Source organism: Mirounga leonina, unplaced genomic scaffold (genome assembly GCF_011800145.1).
Source record: "Mirounga leonina isolate KUSES-001 unplaced genomic scaffold, KU_Mleo_1.0 Mir_179, whole genome shotgun sequence".
Classification (NCBI taxonomy): Eukaryota; Metazoa; Chordata; class Mammalia; order Carnivora; family Phocidae; genus Mirounga; species Mirounga leonina.
In genome coordinates, this window is record NW_023270466.1 from 5,842,149 (window position 1) to 5,856,742 (window position 14,594).

Sequence of the window (14,594 nt, forward strand, 5' to 3'; positions counted from 1 at the left end):
ATCCTGGTCAAAGAGGCACATAGGGAGGGAGCAGGGCAAGAAACCTAGTAGCCAGAGGAGCAGAACACCAGGCGTGAAGGGGCAGGGGTTCCGAAGAAGGAGTTCAATGGAAATTCTCAGAAGCCCACGGCGGGCAGAAGCTGATTACGGGGGCCTGTGCAGGAGCCCAGGGGAGCAGTTTGTAGGGAGTATCCTACAGCAGAAGCTGGAGTATGGGACAATGTGGGAGGTCACAGCCTTTAGACAGGGCACAGACATGCAGCCCCTGTGGTCTGCAGCCTCGAGTGTGCACAGCTCCCCAAAGCTGATGCTGGGATAAGAAGGATAAGACCAGGACCCTGGCTCAGGAGCTGCTCTGCTCGGGCCTTAGTTCACATCAAAGCTGGGTCAGGGATGGAGTCCTGGAAGAGAAGAGAAAGGCTTCTTCCTGCTGGAAGAGAAAGGCCATCCCACCAAAGCCAACACTTCTACCATTTGGCCACCACCTGCTCCCAGGCCAAGGAGACCTGACCCAGGACTCCTTCCACAGTGCTCTGAGTGAGAGGAAGTGATGAGATAAGGGGGCTGAGGAGAAACCCATGAGAGGCTGGCACTGTGCAGAGGACTTCTTCCATCTGTCCTGTCTGTAGCTGCATCAGCCAGGATGCCTTCAACCTGTCATGAGGCCACTGCAGGAAGCCTTCCAGTTAGGAAGTCTGGTATGTTACTAAAAATAGTTTCAAAACACCCACAAGGACAGTGCCAAGGAGGCTCTCTAGACCATGATGCATGGGCTCCAAGGTGCCCAGACAACTACATCTGCTAAAAAGCCAATGTGTAAAGAGAATCATTGGTGTTTTCCCTTCAATGAATTTTTTTGCAGCTGAGCAGACTTATGATATTTTATGAAGATGTACTGGAGTTTTCCACCTTCCCTTAGCCTCAGGTGCAGGCCAGAAGCATTAATGTATGGCTAGGACTGGACTGTTTTGTGGGAATGGGCTGCCCAGGAGAGGCAGCAAACTTGAATTCGTGACATACTCTAGGCTCCTTATTCACAGCACCTCTATGGGAGAGACGTAAGGATGTTCCATTCTGAATGCGGACTGTTTCCCCAGAATGGTGGATATGTGATTGGAATAACCGGAGGAGCATTCTCTGGGCCACTTTCTTCCTCTCTTAGCCCACGGGCAGGGCCAGGCTGGTCATCATCTCTGTGGCCTGTGAAACAAGGCAAACTCTGCAGGGGCCTGATTCTCCATTCCCAAGGTAACAGCATAGGAGATGAGCGGAACAAGAACTCGCTGGGGAGAAGTAAGGCAAAGGCTCCGGGAGGAAGAGCCTGAGTCCCAGCTGCCAGGCTTGAGAAGGCTCCCTCAGGGCAGAAGCTCCATCCACAGGAGGGCATGGTCAGAGATTAGGTGAAAAAAATACCACCAACACTTTCATGACTCAAGAGTGCCTGCTGTTGACTTAGCATGTTGAGAAATAATTGGAATATCCTATTAGTTTCAGGCTTACATCATAGTGATTTGATATTTTTATATGTTATGAAATGATCCCTGTCATGTCTAGTTATGTCATCACACAAAGTTATAATAATATTGACTATATTCCCTATGCTATACATTACATCCTCAAGGACTTATTTTTGTTCATTCGTTTTGTTTTTTAGATTCCGTATGTAAGTGAAGTCATATATTTGTTTTTCTCTGCATGACTTATTTCACTTAGTATATACCCTCTAAGTCCATCCATGTTGTCGCTAATGGTAAGATCTCATTCTTTTCTATGGCTGTGTTATATTCCATTGTGTATATATACCACCTCTTCTTTATCCATTCATCTATTGATGGACACTTAGATTGTTTCCATATCTTATTGTAAATAATGCTGCAATAAACACAGGGGAGCAAATATCTTTTCAAATTAGTGTTTTCGTTTTCTTTAGGTAAATACCCAGTTGAAATTTTTGAGGAACCTTCATATATTTTCCACAGTAGCTGCATCAATTTACATTCCCACCAACAATGCATGAGAGATCCTTTTTCTCCACATCCTTGCCAACACTTGTTTTTCTTGTCTTTGTTTCTAGCCATTCAGACAGGTGTAAGGTGATATCTCATTGTGATTTGGATTTGCATTTCCCTGATGATCAGTAATATTGAACATCTTTTCTTCATGTCTGTTGGCCATCTGTGCACCTTCTTTGGAAAAATGTCTGTTCAGGTCCTCTACCTATTTTATTATTTTTTTTAAGATTTTACTTATTTGACAGAGAGAGACGGTGAGAGAGGGAACACAAGCAGGGGGAGTGGGGGAGGGAGAAGCAGACCCCCTGCTGAGCAGGGAGCCTGATGCGGGGCTCAATCCCAGGACGCTGGTCATGACCTGAGCTGAAGGCAGACGCTTAACGACTGAGCCACCCAGGCGTCCCTGGGTCCTCTACCTATTTTAAATGGATTATTTGTACTTTTGGTGTAGAGTTGTATAAGTTCTTTATATATTTTGGGTATTAGCCTTTTGTCAGATCATTTGCAAATATCTTCTATTTAGTACACTGTCTTTTCATTTTGTTGATGGTTTCCTTTGCTATGAAAGCTTTTTATTTTGGTGTAATCCCAATAGTTTATTTTTGCTTTTGTTTCCCTTGTCTGAGGAGACCTATCTAGGAAAATGTTGCTAAGGCTGATGTCAAAGGGATTATTTCCTATGTTTTCTTCTAGGAGTTTTATGGTTTCAGGTCTCACATTTAGGTCTTTAATCCACTTTTGAGTTTATTTTTGTGTATGGTGTAAGACAGTGGTACAGTTTCATTCTTTTGCATGTGGCTGTCCAGTTTTCCCAGCACCATTTATTGAAGAGACCCCATTGTAGATTCTTGCCTCTTTTGTCATAAATTGACCATATGCATGGGTTTATTTCTGGGTTCTCTATTCTGTTCCACTGATCTGTCTGTTTTTGTGCCAGTACCATAGTGTTTTCATTATTATAGCTTTGTAGTATATCTTGAAATATGGGACCCAAATACCTCCAGCTTTGCTCTTTCTCAAGATTGCTTTGGCTATTCAGAGTCTTTTGTGGTTCCATACAAATTTTCAGTTTATTTGTTGTAGTTCTATGAAAAATACTCTTGGTATTTTGACAGGGATAGCACTGAATCTAGAGATTGCTTTGGATAATATGGATATTCGCCCAGTCCATGAGTGTGGTATATCTCTCCATTTGTGTCATCTTCAATTTCTTTCATCAATGTTTTATAGTTTTCAGAGTATAGTCTTTCACCTCCTTGGTTAGTTTATTCCTAGGTATTTAATCTTTTTGGTGCTACTGTAAATGGAATTGTCTTCCTAATTTCTTTCTGCTACTCTCTTGTTAGTGTACAGAAAGCAACAGATTTCTGCATATTAATTTTATATCCTGCAATTTTACTGAATTCATTTATTCTAATAGTTTTTCTGGTGGAGTCTACAGTTTTCTATTTGTAGCATCATGTCATGTACAAATACTGAGAGTTTACTTCCTCCTTATCAATATGGATGCCTTTTATTTTTTTTTTTCTTGTCTGATTGCTATGGACAGTACTATGTTGAATAAAACTGGCAAGAGTGGATGTCCTTGTTTTGTTCCCACTTTTAGAGGAAAAGCTCTCAGTTTTCTCCATTGAGTATGATGTTAGCTGTGGGTTTGTCATATACGGTCTTTATTGAGATACCTTCCATTTAAACTTACTCTGTTGAGAGTTTTTATCATAAAGGGGTGTTTAATTTTGTCAGATGCTTTTTCTACAAATATTAAAATGTCATATGATTATTATCCTTTGTTTTCTTAATGTGGTATGTCACAATGATTGATTTGCAAATACTGAACTATCACCCCCAGAATAAATCCCACTTGGTCATGGTGAATCATACTTTTAATGTATTGTTGAATTTGGCTTGCTAATATTTTGCTAAAGATTTTGCATCTATGTTCATCAGGAATAGTAGCCTGTAATTTTTTTTGTGTGGTGCTTTTGGTTTTGGTATGAGGGTAATATGCTGGCACTACAGAATATATTTAGAAGTTTTCCCAGTTAACAAAACAAAGAGGCAACCCACAGAATGGGAGAAGATATTTGCAAATGACACTACAGATAAAGGGCTGGAATCCAAGATCTATGAAGAAGAACTTCTCAAACTCAACACCCAAAAAACAAATAATCAAGTCAAAAAGTGGGCAGAAGATATGAAAAGACACTTCTCTGAAGAAGACATACAAATGGCTAACAGACACATGAAAAAATGTTCATCATCATTAGCCATCACGGAAATCCAAATCAAAACCACATTGAGATACCACCTTACACCATTTAGAATGGCAAAAATGGACAGGGAAAGAAACAACAAATGTTGGAGAGGTTGTGGAGAAAGGGGAACCCTCTTACACTGTTGGTGGGAATGCTAGTTGGTACAGCCACTTTGGAAAACAGTGTGGAGGTTCCTCAAAAATGTAAAAATAGAGCTACCCTATGACCCAGCAATTACACTCCTGGGTATTTACCCCAAAGACACAGATGTAGTGAAAAGAACGGCCATATGCACCCCAATGTTCATAGCAGCAATGTTCCGCAATAGCCAAACTGTGGAAAGAGCCGAGATGCCCTTCAACAGATGAATGGATAGAGAAGATGTGGTCCATATATACAATGGAATATTACTCAGCCATCAGAAAGGATGAATACCCAACTTTTACATCAACATGGATGGGACTGGAGGAGATTATGCTAAGTGAAATAAGTCAAGCAGAGAAAGTCAATTATCATATGGTTTCACATATTTGTGGAACATAAGGAATAGCATGGAGGACATTAGGAAAAGGAAGGGAAAAATGGGGGGTAGGGGTGGAATTGCAGGGAGAGATGAACCATGAGAGACTATGGACTCTGAGAAACAAACAGGGTTTTAGAGAGGAGGGGGGGAGGGGGGATTGGTTAGCCCGGTGATGGGTATTAAGGAGGGCACGTACTGCATGGAGCACTGGGTGTTATACGAAAACAATGGATCGTGGATCACCACATCAAAAACCAATGATGTATTGTATGATGACTAACATAACATAATAAAATTAAAAAAAAAAAAAAGAAGAAGTTTTCCTTCCTCTTCTGTATTTTTGGAATGGTTTGAGGAGAAGAGGTATTAACTTTTCTTTAAATGTTTGGAAGAATTCACCACTGAATCAGTCTGGTCATAGACTTTTGTTTTTTTTGGAGTTTTTGATAACGGATTCAATTTTATTACTAGTAATTGGTCTGTTCAGATTTTCTATTTCTTCCTGATTCAGTTTGGGAAGACCATATGTTTCTAGGAGTTTATCCATTTATTCTAGGTTGTCCAGTTGGATCTCACATAATTTTTCATAATAGTCTCATAATCCTTTGTATTTCTGTGGTTTTGGTTGTTACTTCTCTTTCATTTCTGATTTTATTTAGGTCTTCTTTTTTTCTGCTTAAAGGTTTATCAATTTTGTCTATCTTCTCAAAGAACCAGCTCTTGTTTTCATTGATCCTTTTGTTTCTTTTCTTTTTTTGTCTCAATTTCACTTATTTCTGCTCTGAACTTTATTATTTCCTTCCTTACACTAACTTTGGGCTTTGTTCATTTTCTACTTCCTTTAGGTGTAAGGTTAGATTGAGATTTTTCTTGTTTCTTACAGTAGGCCTGTATTGCTATAAACTTCCCTCTCAGAACTGCTTTCACTGTATCCCCAAAATGTTGAACCATTGTTTTCATTTTGTCTCTATGCAGTTTTCTGATAGCCTCTTTGATTTCTTCATTGACCCACTGGTTCTTTAGTACCATGTTGTTTAGCCTCCATGTATTTGTTTTTTTTGTTTGTTTTTTCATTTTTTTCTTGTGATTGATTTCTAGTTTCATACTATAGTGTTTGGGAAAGATGCATGGTATGATTTCAGTCTTCTTAAATTTATTGAGATCTGTTTTGTTACCTAACATGTGCTCTATCCTGGAGAATGTTCTGTGTGCACTTGAAAAGAATGTGCATTCTGGTGTTTTGGGGTATAACGTTCTGGGGTCAAAGACACTGTTTCCTTATTGATTTTCTGCCTGGATGATCTAGTCATTGGTATAAGTGGGGAAAACCCTCTACTGTTATTGTATTACTGGCAATTTCCCCCTTTATATCTGTTCATATTTGCTTTATGTATTTAGGTGCTTCAATGTTGGGTGCATAGATATTTATAACTGTTATATCCTCTTGGTAGATTGATGCCTTTTCATTACATAATGCCCTTGTCTTTTGTTAGTCTTTATTTTGAAGTCTATTTTGTCTAAGTCTTGCTACTCTGCCTCTCTCTCTCTCTCTCTTTTTTTTGTTTCCATTTGCATGGAATATCTTTTTCCATCCCTTCACTTTCAGTCTGTATGTGTCTTTAGGTCTAAAGAGAGTCTCTTGTAGGCAGCATATACAGGTAGGTATGTATTGCCATTTTGTTCTTGTTTTCTGGTTGTTTTTGTAGTTCTTCTCTTTTCTTTTTTTAAAGATTTTATTTATCTATTTGAGAGAAACAGAGCATGAGCAGAGAGAGGGAGAAGCAGACTCCCTGGAAGCAGGGAGCCTGATGCGGGGCTTAATCCCAGGACTCCGAGATCATGACCTGAGCCAAAGACAGACGCCCAACCGACTGAGCCACCCAGGCGCCTGGAGTTCTTTTCTTTCATTTCATCTCTTGTTCTCTTTCCTTATGATTGATGGCTTTCTTTAGTGTTATGCTTGGCTTTCTTTCTCTTTATTTTTGTATATCTATTATAAGTTTTTGGTTAGTGACCATCATGAGGTTCATATGTAACATTCTAATTATATAGCAGACTACATTAAGTTGATAGTCACTTAAGTTTGAACACATTCTAAAAGAACTTCAGTTTTACCTTCCCACCCAATGTAATATATACTACTACTTTTTGCTACATTTGTCTCTTAACCATACTAGCTTGATAAGTGATTGCTCTACTATCTTTACTATGTGTTTCTTTTTACTCATGAAATTTTTTCCTTTTATAATTTTCTTACTTCCAATTACGGCCTTTTCTTTTCCACTAAGAGAATTCCATTTAACATTTTTTGTAAGACTGGTTTAGTGAGGATGAACTCCTTTGACTTTTGTTTATCTAGAAAACTATCTCTCTTTCAATTCTGAATGATAATCTTGCCAAGAGAGTATTCCTCCTTGTATTTTTTTTCCCCGTTCATCCCTTTAAGTCCCTCATATGTTACTAGTTGGTTCTCTCTTTCTGCTTTTAAAATTCTCTCTTCATCTTTAATCTCTGACATGTTACTTATTACATGTCATGGTGTAGACCTCCTTAAGTTCATCTTGTTTGAACTTCATCTGTGCTTCCTGAACCTGGATGTCTGTTTCTTTCCCCAGGCTAGCAAAGTTTTCAGCTATTATTTCTTCAAATAAGTTTTCCAACCCTTTCTCTTTTCTTCTCTGGGACCCCTATTAATGCAAATGTTTGTTCACTTAATGTTGTCCAAGACACCCCTCCCCTTAACCTCATTTTTAAAAATCCTTTTTTTTCTGCTCAGCTTGGGTGTTTTTCCATTACCCTGTCTTTCAGATCATTGATCCATTCTTCTGCATCCTCTAATCTGTTGATTCCCTCTAGTGTATTTTTCATTTCAGTTATTGTATTCTTCATCTCTTGATTGATTCATTTTTATATTTTCTATCTCTTTGTTAAAGTTCTCAGTAAGTTCAGCCACTCTTCATTCTGTTGAGTATCTTTATGATCATTACTTTGAACTCTTTGTAACAGGTAGATTGGTTATCTCCATTTCATTCAGTTTTTTTTCTCCTGAGGTTTTGTGCTTTTTCTTTTGTTTGGAGCATATTCCTCTGTCTCTTCATTTTGCCTGACTTTCAGTGTTTGTTTCTATGAATTCAGTGGTACAGTTACTTCTCCTAAACTTGAAAGAATGGTCATCTTCTGTGTAGACTGTGTGTGCCTGGTGACTTTGACTAGATGCCTGGATCTGTGTCTGGTGTTGGTTGGGGGTCCCAGGATGCTCTGTGCAAGGGACCCGTGATGGGACAGCAGAGGCCAAGTGAATGCTGACCAGGGCTGTCCTGGTCTGCACTGTGCTGGGTGGGAAGGCTTGGGCTAGTATAGACTAGAGGCCCAGGCTCACTGAGGTGATAGGCTGGCTAGGGCACCTGGACCCTGCTCCCGTCCATTCTATTAAGGTGGGGGGGGAATATAAACCATGGTGCTTGCCCAGCCCTTTGATCTGGAGAGAGTCTGCCCCTGCCCAATGACTGGAAAGGTTCTAGGGATGGATCCTTTATATTCTAGTCGTTCTTTTAAATTACATTTTTCTGTTCCCCAGGGTGTCTGGAACTGTGTGGGCTAGAGGCATGGGCCTTGCTGAGGTGGCAGGCTGGCTTTGGTGCCCAGACCCGGCTCATGTCTGTGCTATGAAGGTGAAGGAAGAACATAAATCATGGTGCTCACCAGCCCCTCTAACCCAAAGAATTGCAGCAGCTCTCCCATTGTTCAGAAGGGCTCTAGGGCTGATTCCTTTATAATTTTAAACCAAGGCTTTTTTTTCTGTGCCCCAGGGCAGACAAATCTATTCATGGTCTCTCAGTACTATCCCTCTCCACTGTAGTTGGGGATTTCCCTTCATTACCATTGTCTCCATCTTTCTTGCCATTCTGTATGTGGTCTATCTTCTGTTGTGCAGAAGCTGTTCAGTCAGCCCTCAGTTCTTCAGGAGGAATTGTTCTATAAATAGGCATAGATTCGGTGTGTCCACGGAAATAGGCGAGTTCAGCATCTTCCTACATTGCCATCTTGGACCAGAATTCATGACTTAATTATTTTATAACTGGAAGTTTGTACCTCTTAATCCCCTTCACCTGTTTTACCTCCCCCACCCCCAACAACCACCACTCTGGTAACTATCAATTTGTTCTATCTATGAGTCTGTTTCCATTTTATTTTGCTTTTTCATTTGTTTTGTTTTTAAGTTTTCTTATTTTTTTTAAATAGTTAAGGACATTTTAATTTTATCTATCTACTTTAAGTAAGCTCTATGTGGGGCTTGAACTCATGACCCCAAGATCAAAAGTCACATGCTCTGTCAACTGAGCCAGCCAGGTGCCCCTGTTTTGTTTTTTAGATTCCACATATAAGTGAAATCATATGGCATTTATATTTCTCTTTTATTTATTATTATTATTTTTTAAAAATCCTTCTCTTTCTTATTTCACTTAGCCAAATACCCTCAAGGTCTATCCATGTTGTGGCAAATGGCAAGATTTCATTTTTTTCTTTTCATTTTTTATGGCTGAGTAATATTCCATATATATTCCACAACCTTTTTAGCCTTTCATGTACTGATAGACACTTAGGTTGCTTCCATATCTTGGCTATTATAAATAATGCTACAATGAACATAGGGCTGCATATGGTCTTTTTGAATTGGTGTTTTTGTTTTCTTCAGATAAATACCTAGAAATAGAATTGCTGGATCATAAGTAGTTGTATTTTTAATTTTTTGAGGGACTTCCATATTGTTTTCTATAGTGGCTGCACCAATTTACATTCCCATCTGTAGTGTATAAGGTTCTCTTTTCTCCACATTCCTGTCAACACTTACTTTGTGTCTTTTTGATAATAGCCCATCTAACAGGTGTGAGGTGATAGGTGTCTGTGGTTTTGATTTCCGGTTCCCTGATGGCTAGTCATGATGAGCATCTTTTCAAGCATCTTTTGGTCATCTGTATTTCTTTGGAACAAATGTCTGTTTAAGTCCTCTGCCCATTTTTTAATCAGGTTTTTTTTTTTTTTTTAGATTAAGTTCTTTATATATTTTGGATATTAACCCCTTAGCAGATGTATGATTTGCAAATTTCTCCTCCCATTCAATAGGTTATGTTTTCATTTTGTTGATGGTTTCCCTCACTGTGCAAAAGCTTTTTAGTTTGATGTAATCAATTTATTTTATTTTAGCTTTTGTTGCCCTTGTTTGAGACTGGTTCAAAAAAATATTGCTAAGATTGATGTTGAAGAGCTTACTGCCTATGTTTTTTCTTCTAGGAGTTTTATGCTTTTAGGTCTTATATTCAAGTCTTTAATCCATTTTGAATTTACTTTTGTAAAGATAGTGGTCCAGTTTTCCCAGCACCATTTATTAAGTGTCTTTTCCCCATTGTATATTCTTGCCTGCATTCTTATAGATTAACCACATATGTATGGATTTATTTCTGGACGCTCTATTCCATTGATCTCTATGTCTGTTTTGTGCCAATACCATACTGTTTTGATTATGATAGCCTTGTAGTAATATTTGAAATCAGGGCATGTGTTACCTCCACCTTTGTTCTTTCTCAAGACTGCTTTGGCTATTTGGGATCTTTTGTGGTTCCCAAAATTTAGATTTCTTTGTTCTAATCTGTGAAAGATGCCATTGGTATTTTGGTGGGGATTACAATGAATCTGCAGATTGCTTTGGGTAACAATTTTAACAATATTAATTCTTCCAATCAATAAGCACAGAATATCTTTCCATTTATTTGTGTTGTCTTCAATTTCTTCCATCAATGTCTTATAGTTTTCAGAGTATAGGTCTTTTCATCTCTTTGGTTAAATTTATTCCTACAGGGTGCCTGGGTAGCTCAGTCCGTTAAGCATCTGCCTTCAGCTCAGGTTATGATCCCAGGGTCCTGGGATCAAGTCCTGCATTGGGCTCCCTGCTCAGAAGGGAGTCTGCTTCTCCCTCTCCCTCTGCCCTGACCCCCTGCTCGTGTGTGCTCACTTGCTCTCTCTCTCTCTCAAATAAATAAAATCTTTTACAAAAGTGAATTTAGGGGCACCTGGGTGGCTCAGTTGTTAAGTGTCTGCCTTCAGCTCAGGTCATGATCCCGGGGTCCTGGGATCGAGCCTGCACTGGACTCCCTACTCCGTGGGAAGCCTGCTTCTCCCTCTCCCACTGTTTTCTTAATTTTGCCTTCTGATGCTTCATGATTAGTGTATAGAAATGTAAACCATTTCTGTATGGTAATTTTGTATCCTGTGACTTTACTAAATTCATTTATTAGTTCTAATAGTTTTTTGGTGGAGTCTTTAGGGTTTTCTAAATATAGTACTATGTCATCTGCAAATAGTGACAGTTTTATTTCTTCCTTACCAATTTGGATGCTTTTTTTCTTGTCTGATTGCTATGGCTAGGACCTCCAGTGATATGTTGAATAAAAGTGGTCAGAGTAGCATCCTTGTCGTGTTCCTGATCTTAGAGAAAAAGCTTTCATCCTTTTTTCACCATTGAGTATAATGTTAGCTGTGGGTTTGTCATATATGGCCCCTATTATTTTGAGGTACATTCCTTCTATACCCACTCTATTGAGAGTTTTTATCATAAATGGATGTTTAGTTTTGTCAGATGCTTTTCTGCATCTATTGAGATGATCGTATGACTTTGGTTTATGAATATTTTGTTGAGGACTTCTGCATGTATGTTCATCAGGGATTTTGGCCTGTAGTTTTTTATGTGTGTGTGGTGTCCTTATCTGATTTTGGTGGCCTCACAAATATGTTTGAAAGCATTCCTTCCTCTTCAATTTTTTGGAATAATTTGAGGATAGTCATTAACTCTTATTTATTTATTTATTTATTTATTCATTCATTCATTCATTTCCAGAGAGTGAATGGGGAAGGGGCAGAGGGAGAGGGAGAGAGAGAATATTAAGCAGGCTCTGCACCCAGCATGGAGCCCAACGCAGGGCTTGATCTCACGACCCTGACATCATGACCTGAGCTGAAATCAAGAGTTGGTCGCTTAATCAACTGAGCCACCCAGGCGCCCCATTAGTTCTTCTTTAAATGTTTGGTAGAATTCACCTGTGAAGCTGTCTGGTCCTGGAATTTTGTCTTTTGGGAATTTTAAAATAACTGATTCAATATCATTACTTATAATGAGTCTACTCAGATTTTCTCTTTCTTCATGACTCAGTCTTGGATGGTTGCTTGTTTCTAGGAATTTATCCCGTTTCTTCTAGGTTTTCCAACCTGCCTGGGGAAGGGAGCAATTTATTAGTGTATAGTTGTTTGTAGTAATCTCTTATGATCCTTTGTATTTCTGTGATTTCAGCTGTAATTTCTTTCATTTCTGATTTTATTTCAGCCCTCTCTTTTTTTCTTGATGATTCTGGCTGGAGATTTTCAATTTTATCTTTTTAAAGAACCAGGTTTTAGTTTCATTTATCTTTTCATGTGTGTGTGTGTGTGTGTGTGTGTGTGTGGTCCCTCTTCCATTTATTTCTGCTCTGATCTTTATTATTCCCTTACTTCTACTAACTTTGGGCTTTGTTCTTCTCTTTGTAGTTTCTTTAGATATAAAGGTAGAAAGTTAGGTGGTTTATTTGGGATTTCCTATTTCTTGAGGTGGGCCTGTATTGCTATGAACTGCTCTTTCAACTGCTTTTGCTGTGTGTCATAAATTTTGGAAAGCTGTTCCCATTTTCATTTGTCTCACGGTATTTCATTTGTCTCAGGTGACAAAAATGCCTCCAACACGTTCATGATTCAAAAGTGCCTGTTGCTGACTTTTTGAAATAACTGAGTAGGTATTTTGTTGAATGTCCCTCAATTGGGGCTTGTCAATTACTTTTCTCAATATTAGACTGGGGCTACAGGTTTTGGGGAGGAAGACCACAGAAGTGCCACTTTCATCACAATATACTAAGGGTATCTACAGTCAACACGACTTATCACTGTTCCTGTTGACTTTGATCACTTGGCTGAGGTAGTGGCTGAAAAGCGACTATTACAACTTATACCTGGCCAGAGATAAAACGTTAGTTGGTACTGAGGTCTATAGACACATGGACATTTTTTAGCTCTCACCTATGATGTTCATCCACCCTAAACAGACTTGAAATAAAGTGAGGTATGCACTGTATAAAACGATACAAGAGATTTTGTGCTGGGGTGGGCCCTGAGGAGATGGCACCTAGCATGTGTTAACAGGTGAGTCCTCTTCTGCTCTTGGCAATGCCCAAGCTCTTGAGAGGCCTTCTGTCTGAACACGAGAGGCAGGACTGACAGGCTGGCTGCTGTGGCCTGCCTGCTCAATGCTGACTGTTCTACTAGGACTGAGGAGAACCTCCTCAGTGCTGGCTTCTGAGGTTCTTGGCAGTCCCACTTATCACTGGGACTCCCCTCATATTCACATTCAAACAGAACCTGCCCAGGGAAGGGAGCAAGACGGGGTTTTCTGGGTGCTGAGACCATTCTTTTCTTGATTTGGTTGCTGGCTGCATAGTTATTTTTGGTTTATGAACATTAATCAAGCTGTACATTTTCTGCATGTATATTATATGTTAATAAAAAATAAAAACAAAAGCAAGTAAAAATTCTAAGAGCCAGCTTGTGGATGCTTTTTAAATTTGCTCTTTTATCCATTTTTAAGTGGACAATTCATTGGCATGAAGTAAATTCATAGTACTGTACAACCATCACTAACCATCACTATTACCCATTTCCAGAACTTTTTTTTTTTTTATCCCAGTCAAGCTCTCCATCCCTCTCCCCTGCCCAGCTTTTGGTAACTTCTATTCTACTTTTTGTCTCTATAAATTTGCTATTCTAGGTACCTCATATAAGTGAATCATACAGTACGTGTCCTTTTGTGTCTTGCTTATTTCAGCATAATGTCCTCAAGGTTCATCCATTTGGTAGCATGTATTAGAACTTCATTCATTTGTAGGGCTTAAAAATATCCCATTGTATGTACCGACCACACTTTATTTATCCATTTATCTGCTGATGGACACTTGGGTTGTTGTGCATATTGGCTATTGTGCATAATGCCACTGTGAACAGGGGTGGCTAAGTGTCTGTTTAATTCTATAAATTCTTTTACAGAGAAATAGAATTGCCAGATCATATGGTAATTCTGGTTAACTTTTTCAGGAACCATCAAAGTCTTCCACAGTGGCTGTACAATTTTAATATTCCCCAATGGAAATATATGAGACTTCCAATTTTTTTCTTTTTCCTTTTTTTGAGAGTTCCAATTTCTCTACATCCTCACCAATACTTGTTCTTTTCCATTTTGTTTTGTTTATAATAGCCATCCTAGTGGGTGTGGAGTATGACCTCATTCTGGGTTTTGATTTGCACTTCCCTAATGGCTAATACTGTTGAGCATTTTTTCACGTGTTTGATGGCCACCTGTATATCTTCTTTGGAGAAATGTCAATTCTAATCTGTTTTGACCTTTGATCAAATCCGATCTGACCTTTGATTTAGATTTTTTCTATTGCTAAGGTGTAAGAATTCCTAATATATTGTGGATACTAAACCCTTATCAGATATATGGTTTCCAAATGTTTTCTTCCCATTCCATGTCTTTTCACTGTCTTACTAATATCTTATAATGAACAAGAGGTTTTTAATTTTGATGAAGTTCAATTTATCTACTTGTTGTTGTTGCCTGTGCCTTTGGTGACATTATCCAAGAAGTCACTGCCTAAGCCAATGCCATGAATAATACTCACTTTTGACTTGGACCATTCTTTATCTCTTATGTCAGCTGGGTTTCAGGAAGGA

The 14,594-nt window shown here is 38.9% G+C and overlaps 1 protein-coding gene across 1 annotated transcript in view; it reads right to left on the minus strand.

The window, feature by feature from the left end:
* FANCC (FA complementation group C) overlaps positions 1–14,594 on the minus strand; it is a 261,732-nt gene that overhangs the window by 2,574 nt on the left and 244,564 nt on the right. The window lies entirely within an intron of this gene.